Consider the following 14779-nt stretch of genomic DNA (forward strand, 5'->3'; position numbering starts at 1 on the left):
ATACTCGTGGTGGGCAGAGCACAGATAGCCCTCGTGTAGCTTTGTGCATAATTAAAAAAACAAACAAACAAACTCCATCTTCTTGTAGGTGGGCGGGCGATTTTCTCCCCATATTGTCGTTCCTGGTCCAAAACTTACTGGTGTTTATTTTCCTTTCAGTTTAGACATAAGGTTGTGAAATTTGTTTTAAACATTCTTGTCCAAGATATACAACTCTAAAAAAATATACTTGCCATACGTAACGTAATACACATACACAGAAGTATAATATAACTTTTGGGATTTTGCTTTAATTTAACAGTGAACAATCAATGCACATACAATGTCATTGGTTGTTCAGTTATGACGTTTACCTCATTTTACATCTAAGCTCTTTATATATACATATTTGTTCTTTATAGTTTTTAAGTTTTTCACATTTAATCAATAGGATTTTACAACGCAGCTGTGTAGCACACCCTATGCACGAACTGATAAGATAACATCGGTAACATTAATATTAATGCAAACTAAAATTTATTTTAATAGTACTGACACAGTTGTTGGCGTGCTGCCAGACTGTGGATTCGAAGTTGGCGTCCCGTTGCTGCCCACCCACACATAAAATCACGCTCTTCACTTTAGGTTCTTGGTATTTAAGAGTGATGGTCAAAACTACACCAATAGTTGGTTGTGGGCAGTATTGAGGAGCTGCCTACCAGTTCAAAATTAAGAACTTCCTATAGGCAGTATTGACGAGCTGCCTACCAGTTCAAAATTAATAACTTCCTATGGGCAGTACTGACGAGCTGCCTACCATTTCAAAATTAAGAACTTCATATGGGCAGTATTGACGAGCTGCCTACCAGCTCAAAATTAGGAACTTCCTAGTGCTAGCAGTCAAACTTTACTTGGCTTCTACTGTAGAGAAACGTAATGTAATAATATCGTTCCGTTAGTTTAATTACGTTTGTTGCCGTATGTGTGAGTGAGGGTTTATGGATTGTGTATATAATTTGGGTTTGGGGTTTACAACTACTCATTTTCAAAGATTAAACTTGTCCCTCAGACAATCTCTGTAATGGGTGTCAACCGATATGAATACAAAGTATAATGATTAAACTTGTCCCTCAGACAATCTCTGTCGTGGGTGTCAACCGATATGAATACAAAGTATAATCTCTGCCGTGGGTATCAGCCGATATGAATACTAAGTATAATGATTAAACTTGTCCCTCAGACAATATCTGTCGTGGGTGTCAACCGATATGAATATAAAGTATAATGATTAAACTTGTCCCTCAGACAATCTCTGTCGTGGGTGACAACCGATATGAATACAAAGTATAATCTCTGCCGTGGGTATCAGCCGATATGAATACTAAATATAATGATTAAACTTGTCCCTCAGACAATCTCTGTCGTGGGTGTCAACCGATATCAATACAAAGTATAATGATTAAACTTGTCCCTCAGACAATCTCTGTTGTGGGTGTCAGTCGATATCAATAAAGTACTCTTCTACACAGATGAACATTTATTGTTCACCTAAAATTTTCGAAACTTCACATACATGCGCAGACACAGCTATGGATATAGATTTAACAGTAGAAATCAGTTCTGGAATGTGAATGACGTGTAGTTGTTCTCGTTTCTCATTGTTAAATAGTTTGATGTAAATCCATGTAGATTGATATAACCGGAGACATAGATAGCGTATGTACTCTAGGAGATATTACGTTATTTCTGCTTGGTCTCACTTAAATGTTCTTTCGGAACTTCTCGAGTAAAGAGTTCTTTCAACCAGCACTGTCTTGGCTTTTCATTGTTTCGTTCGAAATAAATATTACTTTTAAACTACCTTACTTTTTGTTTGGTTACTTTGTTTCAAACTACCAAAGTTAGAAATCCTGTTTTAACCCTGCACATTTTCTGCCTTTCATATTGTTATTATCAGTAACTATTTATTATTGTCTAGATAGGTAAATCAGTACACTGGATAATACCACGTGTGCTCTGGATAATACCACGTGTGCTCTGTTATAGATAAATGTGTTTTTTTTTGGGGGGGGGGTCTTTTCATTTGAAAGGTTTCATAGAAATATATCTCATGATCACTTATTTCAGTAACTTTGAGATATTTAAGTTTAAATCTTTTTCCTGTGTATCTAATGACGCTGGAGGAAAATCGTGACAAGGAATTACTCTCAATGATCTCCAAAATAGAAAATTCCAACGCTTTTTTCGTTCACCTATATTAGGTATTAACGCTAATTGAAGTAATATCTCAATTAAAATAAAAGTTTACTTTTAAATTTTGATAGTAATATTCAACAGTACAATTTCGTCTGAATCCTCTGTAGTTACTTCAATAATAGTATTTAGTTTCAGTCTCTACTGTCTGATTTTAAACCCGTTTGCAACATTTACTGACATAAATTGCTTTCGTACTGGGTGTGGCTCATTTTTAAAGCATGCCGGATTGTAAATCTGAGGGTCAGTGGTTTGATTCCAACTGCTGAAAAAAAACACTCCGCCCTTTGGGGCCGTGGGTGCATTAAAATAGCGATGATTTAACCCCAATATTCGATTAGAGTAGCACAAGGGTTGGCGGCTAGTGTTATGGATTAGCTATCTTTTCTTTAGTCTATCAGTTCAAAACTAAGGATGACTAGCGTAGAGATCCTGTGTAACTTTGAACGAATATCAGAAACAAATAAACTGGTTTCAGAATCTATTGTTTACTTTTAAATTTTTAGTAGTATCATTGGATAATATTATTTTATTTCAGGGTAATAATAACCAGTAATACTAATTATTTGGTTTTAGCTCTCTATACTGTTTACATTTTCATATTAAAAAAGAGACCTTCCTACAGTTTAACCCTAATTTTTCAAAATTGATGCTACTTTTTCTGTCCAAAATATTAAAATTGCTTACAGATACGTATTTCAGATTATAATTACAATTGGTTCTCAAACTACTGGTATTTTGTTGGTATTGTTTGATCAAAATATAAAATTGTGATCCAAGAATTCTAAATGGAAAGTGAGGATACTCTTTATGAATTACATCTCATTATACCGTTGAAGCTAAATGATGGATTCTTACTATTCAGTGCTCCATGTACTAATATATAATACGAAATGCTACTTGCTACGTATCATTAATATTTAAGTAGATCCACATATATATGTTTAAAATTGTTCTTATTATTTGCTCAAACATAAGACTGCTTTAAGGAGTACTCATTGAAAACACAGCTTCATCTTAACTTAACTTTGGGTAAAGTAATAGCGATGTTACATGAAAGTGAAATATCTTGCATCTGATCAACTGTTCGGATAATAGTAAGTGATGAAAAAATATGTCAGTTTTGTGAAATAATTCAATATAAAACTTCGTGCATTAAACTCAATACTGACAGACTCTGGCAGTAACATAATATGTATATAATTTTTAATTTAACTTTTTCCTATTTTTGCTCTACGTTTTGAAAGTATACGTGTATATTTGTGCCCATAATTTTTATTTAAATTATACTGAGTTAGCTGTAACACCTAATAGCATTATTTGATAATCAAGAAATATCTTGGGAAGTCGAAAATATCTTACCCTGGTAGAAGAAAAAAAATTAGTTTTTGTCGGAGACTGAAACTGTTTGCAGTATTTGAGTTTACATTTTATGATTTTATTCAAGCTTTGAAGGGATTTCGTCGCTTGTAATGCTGTTATTTGAGATGGAATTTCCACGTAGAAGAACCTCACATTTTATAACCGCATGCAGTTTAAGTTATTCAGTATTTCACCCTAATCACAACTTTAAACTTTCCACAAATATCTGAATCTTATTTTGATATGTTTATGATTATGTATATTCTTTTCTACGTGAAATATTAAGTGCAGAAAGACAGCGAACTTACCCTACATATTCATTGGCTTATTCCTTCTCAAACTGGCAGTGTTACCTCTGGCTTTATTTGGATGATATAATAGTATATTTCTGTTTTTGTGAAAAATTTGTTATATAATTAAAAATATGTGTTACAATGAAAAAAAATTGAAGTTTCGGTGAATGAACTTAAATTTGATAAAAGCCATTCAATATACGGTTTTCACCAACTTTCCCTGACGTTCATGGAAATCGCATTCTGTGTGATAATATTCTCTGTGGAATTTTTCCTGTGAATAAAGGAGGAGGTTTCCGATGCACACAGTTTCCTGAGAAGATATCAGATATTCTAAATTAAATTCTATTCAGCAGAATATCATGAATAGTTGATCTGACACTTTTGTTGAAGTGTGGCCTGAATCTGAAAATGAGCATCATTTCTGTCAAAGTAGTAAATCAAAAATGTGATGCGCGAATCACACTATGCATAGTGAATGAACATGTGCATTTTTTATTGATCATAAGTGTTATTTAAGCGAGCTTTTAAATGTAAAATCATTTTTCATATTTTCAGACAAGTACTTTAGTTATCTGATTAATTATGAACTGAAATCATCAACTCTGCGTGCAGTTTAGGTATTAACAATGTATCATTTATACAATTTCTTAATTTATTTAACAAATTATACATTCGAAATTAAAATGTTTGCTAATGAGGTAAAACAAATAAAACAAATGTGTTACTCGATGGGCTGGGCGTAGCTAAGTAGCTACCGTGCCTAACTGTGAATCCAACGGTCCAAAGTTAGCGATCTTTTGTTATTAAATTGTACTCCCCACTTTGGGGCCATGGGTACGTTATAAGAATGATAGTAAAATCCTACTTTTGTATTAGCGTAGTCCAAGAGGTTACTGTGGATGCTGCTGTATAGTTGTATAGACGAGAGCTAGTTGTTAGCGTACTTATACTATAGATCTAAGATTCCGTGGTTCGTATCTCGCTACCACTGAAAAAAAGAATCGTGTTCTGCACTTTGGGTGTGTTATAAGACTGACGTTCATATCCAAATATTCTGTTTGACAAGAGTAATCCAAGAGTTGGAGGTAGATGCTGTTGGCTTGCTATTTTTTCTATAGTCTATTCTATAGTGTATCAGTTCAAAATTAGGAATGGATAGCGCAGATAACCCTTGTGTAGCCATGTACGAAATTCAAGAAATAAACAAACCCTCTAGTGTATCAGTTCAAAATTAGGAACGGATAGCACAGATAACCCTTGTGTAGCCATGTACGAAATTCAAGAAATAAACAAACCCTCTAGTGTATCAGTTCAAAATTAGGAACGGATAGCACAGATAGCCCTTGTGTAGCTTTATGGGAACTTCTGAAACAATCAAATCAAATGCTCTTTTATTTATACTAACGACGTTTTCTTTAACCAAACTATCATGAAAGGAGCTTCAAAACATATTATACCTCAACATATTCATTGTTTATGTTCTAATCAACTGAAACGCCTAACTTCTATCATACCAGAAAACGATTTTCAAAACTTGCGAGACGAAGTAAACTAGTTGTAAGCGAATAAAGTGCAAACAAATATATATAGAGATTTTGCTTAACAAACGAATAAAATTTAAATCTTTTGGCAAACTTATAAATTATATACCGTCAATGTTTTGCTCTGCATCTTTTCACCAAGGCGTTCATTCTTGTAACTTTGCTCAGAACGTGATTTCAGTCACTAGACACAAGAGTTGTGAAGAACATAGATATAAGAACTTGCTTTGTTTTGGTCACGTAACTTTAACAAAAATTTAGAAAAGTAACAACAGTACGGTAATCGCTATGTTATCCATGTATCACTATTTATATTTTCAGGATAACTATTAATATTACTGTTGTCAAGTGAAATTTAAGTTATCAAAATGTAAAATTGTTAGCTTTAATATGATTCTCAATTATTCTGATGTTCATTTCGATACTTTCATGTAAGCCATAATTTGTTTTCTTCATATTACATCGTGCGATTAATATCAGAAGAGTGCATTTAATTAACAAACTATTCAAACTTGAGAATGTCCCAGGCACTGCTTGAAGATCTACTTATTCTACATTTCACAAGTATCATCTTCAGATGGTATTATTCTGGGTGTTATGAACAGCTTACATAGCTAAGGCACCATTTTGGTCACTTGGAATGTATAAAAAAGAAAAGCATGATGCTTGGATCAAGAATAACTTAATCCTGCACGTGTACAAGAACTGTCATGCTGCTCGAATAAGAACGTTATTTTTAAATACAAACTATGGTTATTAACAACTTAATCCTGCACGTGTACAAAAACTGTCATGTTGCTCGAATAAGAACGTTATATTTAAATACAAACAATGTTTATTAACAACTTAAACCTGTGCGTGTACAAAAGCAAATAAACAAAAACTTCATTAAATAACTTGATTATAAAAGTTATCTGTGATATATTTGATAATATTTTCTATCACCTCGGTTAACCCAACAGTGTTTTATATTTGCAGTTGCTTTGATAAAGCAAGACAATACAAAAAATGATCATATTATATATTTATTAATCGAATAACAAAAAAATGAAAGAAAAGTTACTTTATAGCATAAAATACTTGAACCGGAAGTAGGATTCTCAAAAATAATTGTCACTTTCATCAAACAACTCAGTAGTTTTAACGATTTTATTGACTTCCTGTCCGTGGCTTTGATGGTCACTTGCTTGGATTCTGTACATTCTTTATTGATTTTACGAACAATTAACTCAATTTTGGAGACTTTTTACGAAGTAATTTCAATTTATCCTCTGTTGTTTTTTGTTGCTTTTTTTCAAACTCTTCGCGCAAAGCTATAGAAGTGCTATCTGCTCATAACTGTCCCTAATTTTGAACTAATAGACTAGAGGGAGGGCAGCCGGGCAACAAAACCCACCATCAACTCTCTTGTCTGACTAAATAGTGGGCTTTAAATTATTCTCTTAAAGCATACCCACACCCTCAAAGTGCAAATTACATTTTTGAAGCAACATGCTATGAACTTTAAACCCTCGGATTCACAGACCGAACACGCTATTCAACAGGTCACACCCAGTCCATTCTTTTTTTAAAAATAAAAACCAAAAAACAGGGCGTTTGAAGTCACGGCTAGCAACTCATAATTCGCCAAGTACCCTCAAACTTGGATATTTGAGATTCTTGTCATTTTTCATAGCACTTATGATAGGCTTATTATCTCAAAAGCTACATATAAAGATATCTATTCATGTATAATTTTTAAGAGTTCTTTTGAAGTCTGTAGCTGAGATATTGTACAAACCGGGCGTGGTTTACTGATTAACATGTTGAGCTGTGGATCGAAAGGTTTAAAAATCATGCAATGTGGGGAGCTGTGTGTATGTTTCCGTATAGCAAAGCCACATCGGGTTATCTGCTGTATCCACCGAAAGGAATCAAACCCCTAATTTTGGCATTGTAAATACGAAGACTTACCGCTGTCCCACCGGTCAGTCTCATTCTTCGAGAAGTCTTTTGCCGTGGCTTTTTATATGGATATATTGGTCATGTTGCTTTTCTATCTTTCCGAAGTTAACCACTCTCATCGCTCTGCCCCTTCCCCACAGTAAGACAGCCGTATGTCTGCGGACTTACAATGCTAAAAACCGGGTTTCGATACCCGTGATGAGCAGAGCACAGATAGCCTATTGTGTAGCTTTGTGCTTGATTTCAAACAAACTAAACTAAATAAAGTCTTAGCTCTGGCCATGGCTATCCACGTCTCCCGACAATTTTATGAACATACATGGCCTGTAGATAGACGTGCTTGTGTTCGGCCGTTAGGTATTTTTATTAGCATTGGCGGAAATTCTTCTTTGGCCTATTTTATGGCCTGCAAGCTCTGCAATGGTATCCAGTGATGATCACATCCATATCTGCCGCACTGGTAGCAGGTCCATCATTTTGCTATCTTACTAGCAGGTAAGCTTTGAATTTGATTCTTCTAAAGTATGTTCTCCGAAATATCTGCAACCTTGACAGAAAGTCTGCTGGTTGTTCTTACAGTTCTTTGTTATTGCTGACTGTGCGAGAATCTCTATAGATATTGTATTATAAAAATACCATGATCTAAGGCAAAGTTTAGTAAAAATGTCTCCATCTACACACAAAAAAAAAAAAAAATAATCGTATCTCCTCTTGTTCTTTCAGTTTTTGAGCTGACAAGTATCATTGGATTTCTCATACGGCTGTGAATATTCCGTAAAATGTGCAATACCGGATGTGTGTCTTTTGGAGGTGGAATACCGTATGAGATCTGATAGTCTCAAATATTCATTATTAACTTGAGCTTAATCAAACGTATTTACATAGTTAGAATAGATATTTGGAATACCTTTGGGGGTGAACCGTGTAATACGCAGTCGAAATATTTTTGCGAACGTACATAAGATGGCACAGATGTACTTTCCACTGGTTTTTCTAAGTATAACTATAGGTATCACTATAACAGCTGCTTAATATACCACCATCATTTTCGATTTCTGCTCCAATCTCGACCATGGTATTAGATATCTCAGCACAGACAGCTTCTCAGGAATCGTCTCAACCTGTCGTAACTAGCATGCTGACTAAGTCCTGAGGTTGGGATCAGTTCCAAATTCGGAATGTTTCTCATTATAGACGAAAAAAACTGAAAAGTAATAATTAGAACTAAGGAAAGACTCATAACTGAACATGTTTGAGGTCAAAGTGAAAATTATTATTTTGACCGGTTCTCTGCAACAACGATAAACCAAGAAAGCAGTAAGGTCAATCTATCCATAGACCAATCAAGAGTTCAAGTTTCAGTTTAAGTAGTGAATAGTGGAATCCATATTCCAATCGTACAACAAAGTTTCCTACATCTTCAATGCATAGCCAAATGTACCACTTTCACAGATACCGTATACAAACAAATACGTTCTGTTATAGCAATTTTGACGGCCTTCCATACAATTCTCAAAATTATGAGCATCTACCTAAAGTGGTTGGGTTCTGTTCTCTCTACAGATATCTTGAGAACGGTACACAACATGATACTGTACTGATTAGCAAAAGAAATTAGAAATAAAAATACAATATTAGATCTGTATCTACAATTTCATCATTGCAGCAAAAGTCTCGAGAGATAGACTGTATATACAATACCGTGTCATCAATGCTGCTGCCTGGCTTGTTGTTAACTGCGAAAGTTGTTGACCCCTCTCTTGACCTCAAGGAGTACTGTAGCCAGTGCTCTTGTCGTCCATAATGCGTAACTTAAAGAAAAATCAGACCATTGAACTAAATTAAATTCTGCGCCTTTTATCCCACAGCACGAGATAAGAACTATTTTATGTTGGGAAATGTTCTCAAATTTCTAAGTGTTATTGGACTAAAAAGGAAATACCGAATCTTACTTACTTTGTGAAATAATCGATTATCACCAACACGTAACAATTACCATGGTTAGTTTTCAGAATTATTACTCTCTGTATTTACTGACATCGGCAACCTACAACTCGTTGGTAGAGTCTTTCCTAACATTATTAGTTTTAACTTGGGTCATACAGAAACTACAGTACTTACATCATTGCTCGACATCTCTGCAGGAATTCAGTCAATAAAATCATCTCCATATATTTTGTGTTTTTAGATGTAGGCCAGTCTACCACTGTTAAAATGTTCACAGGATCTATAGACAATCCATTCCTACTTAGAAATATGTCCAAAAAATACACGTATCTGTGTGAATTTATCTCTCTCAAGTTTCAGTTTCAGAGTTGCTTGTATCAAAAACTGAAACACCATATTTAGATTATTATATGAAGCCTCAAATGTGCGATCAAACATCAAAATATCGTCTATGTAGATTAGACAATGTTATCATTCTAAACCATGTAATGCACGTTGCACCAATTGATCAAAAGTTGCTGGTACATTACAAAGGCTGAATGGCAGAATGTGAAATTAACAAATTCCTTTTTGAGTGCTGAAAGCAGTTTTTGAACTGCTTTTCTCAACATTCTAGTAGCCATACGTGAGATCTAGTGAACTGAAAACCAGGATCCTGCCAACACATCAGTACGTTCATGCGTGCATAGCAATGGAAGGATGCTGGTGTATGTTAATTGAAGGATGTTGACGAGTGTTAATTGAAAGATGTTGGTGTATGTTAATTGAAGGATGTTGACGAGTGTTAATTGAAAGATGTTGGCGTGTGTTAATTAAAGGATGTTAACGCGTGTTAATTGAAAGATGTTGACGTGTGTTAATTGAAAGATGTTGACGCGTGTTAACTGAATGATATTGACGTGTATTAACTGAAAGATGCTGACGTGTGTTAATTAAAAGATACTGATGTGTGTTACTGAGTTCAAATGCCTGGAGACCACAAAGGCCCCTGATGTACCTTATTACTTTCTAGAGATAATTTCTGGTGCTGAACAAACACTCTTTGAAGGTTGGATTATTCTTCCCTTAAGTATCTGTTCTATCTCATCTCTGGTCACATCCTGATTATGCAAAGAAGCATGCATGGCAGTTGCTTTATCAGACACGTGCCTCACGAATCGACGTAATGCTGGGTAAGGTTTGTTCTTCCTATCCATGTCTGTTCCGACATATACATTGGCACAATCCATCAGTAGCCTCTCGAGATTTCTCTGATAATCTGAACTTAGATTGTGTATACACAACCTAGGATCATCAATCTTAGTTTGTTAGTGTAGCCAAGGTAACACAAGCTTCAGTAACTTCTCCTTCCGGTACTGTACCTATTATCAATCTTGACGGTCTTTCTATACGTTGTTCTGCCATAATTTCAAACCAATAAATGAAATATGGCTGATACTTGAACCGTGATTGGTAGTAGTACCAACAATGATGAAAATTTGAGCTTCTCTAGTCACTATAAGCTAATCACCAGTTTAGAGTAAAAAGTCTTTAGTTACTGGACAGACGTGCTTACTGTTATTGTAACCATGCCTTTGGGAGTAGGTTTGTCAAACTAGGTAGATCCGCTGTAGCTCGTCTCTGACCACTTCCAAAGCAGTTATCCAGCGAGGGGAGTCAACAGTGTTGGATTTCAATCTCCAATGGTCAGTGTAGAAATCACCCCAATGAGTCTCGGTGAATCCACGGTCAGTCACGCCTTTTTAGCACCTTTCTACCCGTCCTTCAAGCTCAACTGAGCTGCTTAAGACCAAACGATATGACCAATAATACGTGATGTGGAAGTCCATGATCCAGCTGCTAAGCCAGCTGGATAAAAATCTGAGGCATCTGACAAAGTGTAGGAGAGCAGAAGATAACCTGAAGAGATTGAATATAAAAATCAGCTAATACTTCTGCAGTTTAGGTCGTAATCACTGCACCAGATCTGTTTCAATCTGTAGTAGTCTCAAGATTAATCTAGCACACGGACACTCGACCTTCACAAAAACTAGAGGTTCGTGCACCCATTATGTAGAAGTACAGGTGTGGCAATATATTATAGACGAAATGAAAGCCAGAAGATACATTGTAGAAATCTGAGTAAAGTAAAATACTCTATTATGGCTGGAAGAAGAATACAGATGATTCTATAGTAGTATATATTACTGAGTCGTGTAGTAAAGGCTGAAATAAAAGAAAATTAAATAAACTGTATTTAAAAAAAATGAACTAAAACAAACTTAACTTAGAAATTAATGGAAGAACAAATGAAACAATCATGACAAGCAGATATAGAAAGCAGTGTCATAAAGACAGGACTTTTACAGCAAATCTTGATTCCGAAAATAGTTCCTTCCTCAAACATTGGAACAAAACTCCTTGTGAAAGTGTCAAACTGCATTCACAATACATGGGCTCTCTGTAGTTCAGCAATATGAAAACGGGTACTAAAATACGTAAGTATCTCTACTCCATATAATATTCAGGAGGTATTCCTTCACACATAAAAGATGAAGACAAATACAATGTAACTGTCCCACGAAACAGTAGATAAGTTCCTTGACCAGGGAGTTTACAGAAAGTAATATCCCAGGCTGAATTTAGCGCATATCTCAACCGGATTTAGTATGTCCTAAATCAGAATTTAAGAAAATTGTGAATAAGAAATCATACGGCAGTAAGGTATGTAGCATTTGCATAGCCCTAAAAGATACATATCTGAACAAAGACATGTTTAGTTCATCTCCAGCAAGTCTTGTTTTGAGGATCACAATTAACTTTAATTTATTATAAGATTAGTTGAAAGGACATTTCTAACCACTTAGAAGTATCTATAAAGGAAATAACTAGTTATTATGTATGAATTAGTCAAATGTGTATAATAGGTTTAATTATGTAATTTAGTACAAAACAGTTACCTCATAATCTTTTAGGCATAAACCACAAGATTAAGCATATAAGCCTGATCTTTGTAGTACAGTTTAAAATCCACGAACATAAGCAACTGTTAAGAGTATATCAAGAATGAAGCTTATATTTTCTAACGTTTAATTTAATAAGTTGTTATGCAAAATACGAAATTCTTACAAACAAACACTACGAAGTTGTAAAGTGCAAGGATATGATGTCACACTGAATTAAGTCTGATGTGGTTTTTTTTTGTTGTTTTCTCGAGATATAATCTGAATGTATCTTTTAAGTAAGTTACATTTCAGTGGTCTTTACATTAAAATCACAGCATGGTCAATCTTAACGTACAGAAACTGTAATTCTTAACTATCTTGAAGCGACAAGTGTCAAATTAAAACTTGAGACTACTAGAAAACCAACTTTATAAATTTGTTTATAAATACGAATGGTTGACGAGTCTTCTTTTCTTCTGTTTTCTCACATCATCAAAATTTTCTGATATGATAATCACTACTCTAATGGTTCCATGTCAAGATATTTATTTAATAATCCATCTTTAGAATACGTATATATATGTGTGTGTGTATATATATCGGAATGTTAGAACAGAAAGAAAATAATGTGTCGGATTTTCACTAAATTGATCATAACTTAACCTTCTTTGATTTGAAGTTAACATTTTACAATATTTGTATAGTTATTTTGCGGTTTGGCTCTGCTAAGCAAGTGGTTGTGTTACACAAGAAATGTAGCTCCCTAATGCCCAAACCTACTAGGTTCCCTAAATACGGGTTGTAGCGTGATTGTGTTACACAAGAAATGTAGCTCCCTAATGCCAAAACCTACTAGGTTCCGTAACTACAGGTTGAAGCGTGATTGTGTTACACAAGAAATGTAGCTCCCTAATGCCAAAACCTACTAGGTTCCGTAACTACAGGTGGTAGCGTGATTGTGTTACACAAGAAATGTAGCTCCCTAATGCCAAAACCAACTAGGTTCCGTAACTACAGGTTGTAGCGTGATTGTGTTACACAAGAAATGTAGCTCTCCCCCATGCCGAAACCAACTAGTTTCCTTAATTACAGGTTGTAGCGTGATTGTGTTACATAAGAATTGTAGCTCTCCCCCATGCCGAAACCAACTAGTTTCCTTAATTACAGGTTGTAGCAATCTTCTTGCTATAGTGGCGGATCCAAAAATACTACACGATACTCTCCAGTCTCTGATCATAAGGGAAACTTCTTCGATGATTTCTCTATCAATACTGATAAGACCAAACTGTATTTATGCATGACTTAATCTACCTTTCGCCTGCGCCTTTGTGTGTGTGTGTGTGAGAGAGGGGGGGGTATAACACATCTGAAACATAGAAAAAGATGAATCGGTAATCAAAAGACTCTTAAAATACCATTAACCAGAAACTTTCGTTTCGATAACTATTTTTTCTGCAAACCATCTGTGTAATATATACTGTAAATTTAACGTCACATGCAATAAATACATTACCTGAATAGCTTTTCTGTTTATCGAAAAACATCAAGTTAATATACGCATATATTCATATGGATGGCCACATTTTTTACATAGAATGAGTGGAAACGGAAAGTATAAAAAAATGGAATGACCAATACACCAATAAGAATGCTTTCAGCAGGATTAAGAAACATGTGCAGAATGTAATAGAGAGGACAAGCGTTAAGGTGCGTGGTTAGATCGACGGTAATGTACACTGTCTAAAATGACCATAAACATGTTGTTACAGAGAATAATATGGAAATATATATTCCAACAAGCAAGAAATTTTTGTTTAATTAGAACAAACAAGTTCTTATATCGTCTCTGTTGGTCAAAGATAATAATTTATCTGTTATAATAAGTTCATATCTCTACTTTTAATCGAACTTCACTTTATATCTGATCAAACTAATCGATAGTTGAAAGCGTTTGATATGTGATAATATTATAGACGAACGAATAACGATTAACTACACAGAAGGAAAAACTAATGAGGAAGTATTGAAATGTACAAAAACAACGACACAACCGGAGGAAGCTAAAGATGTGCCATATAATCAGATCTGAGGAAAGGCTGGCAATGTACAGAAACAAAGACACAACCGGAGGAAGCTAAAGATGTGCCATTACATCTGAGGAAAGGCTGGCAATGTACAGAAACAAAGACACAACCGGAGGAAGCTAAAGATGTGCCATTACATCTGAGGAAAGGCTGGCAATGTACGAAAACAGACACAACCGGAGGAAGCTAAGATGTGCCATATAATTAGATCTGAGGAAAGCTGGCAATGTACAGAAACAAAGACACACAACCGGAGGAAGCTAAAGATGTGCCATATAATTAGATCTGAGAAAAGGCTGGCAATGTACAGAAACAAAGACACACAACCGGAGGAAGCTAAAGATGTGCCATATAATTAGATCTGAGGAAAAGCTGGCAATGTATAGAAACAAAGACACAACCGGAGGAAGCTAAAGATGTGCCATATAATTAGATCTGAGAAAAGGCTG

At 34.9% G+C, this 14779-nt stretch overlaps 1 protein-coding gene across 3 annotated transcripts in view; it reads right to left on the minus strand.

The window, feature by feature from the left end:
• Nucleotides 1-14779, minus strand: part of LOC106457978 — a 45863-nt gene that overhangs the window by 11289 nt on the left and 19795 nt on the right. Inside the window, exon 2 of one of the 3 annotated variants that reach the window (XM_022384090.1) lies at nucleotides 9077-9186. The exons of the other annotated variants lie outside the window; for them this stretch is intronic. The gene's annotated coding sequence lies outside the window, so the exon portion shown is untranslated. The remainder of the gene's footprint in view (nucleotides 1-9076; nucleotides 9187-14779) is intronic. 3 annotated transcript variants of the gene reach the window in all.

Source organism: Limulus polyphemus, unplaced genomic scaffold (assembly GCF_000517525.1).
Source record: "Limulus polyphemus unplaced genomic scaffold, Limulus_polyphemus-2.1.2 Scaffold400, whole genome shotgun sequence".
NCBI lineage: Eukaryota > Metazoa > Arthropoda > Merostomata > Xiphosura > Limulidae > Limulus > Limulus polyphemus.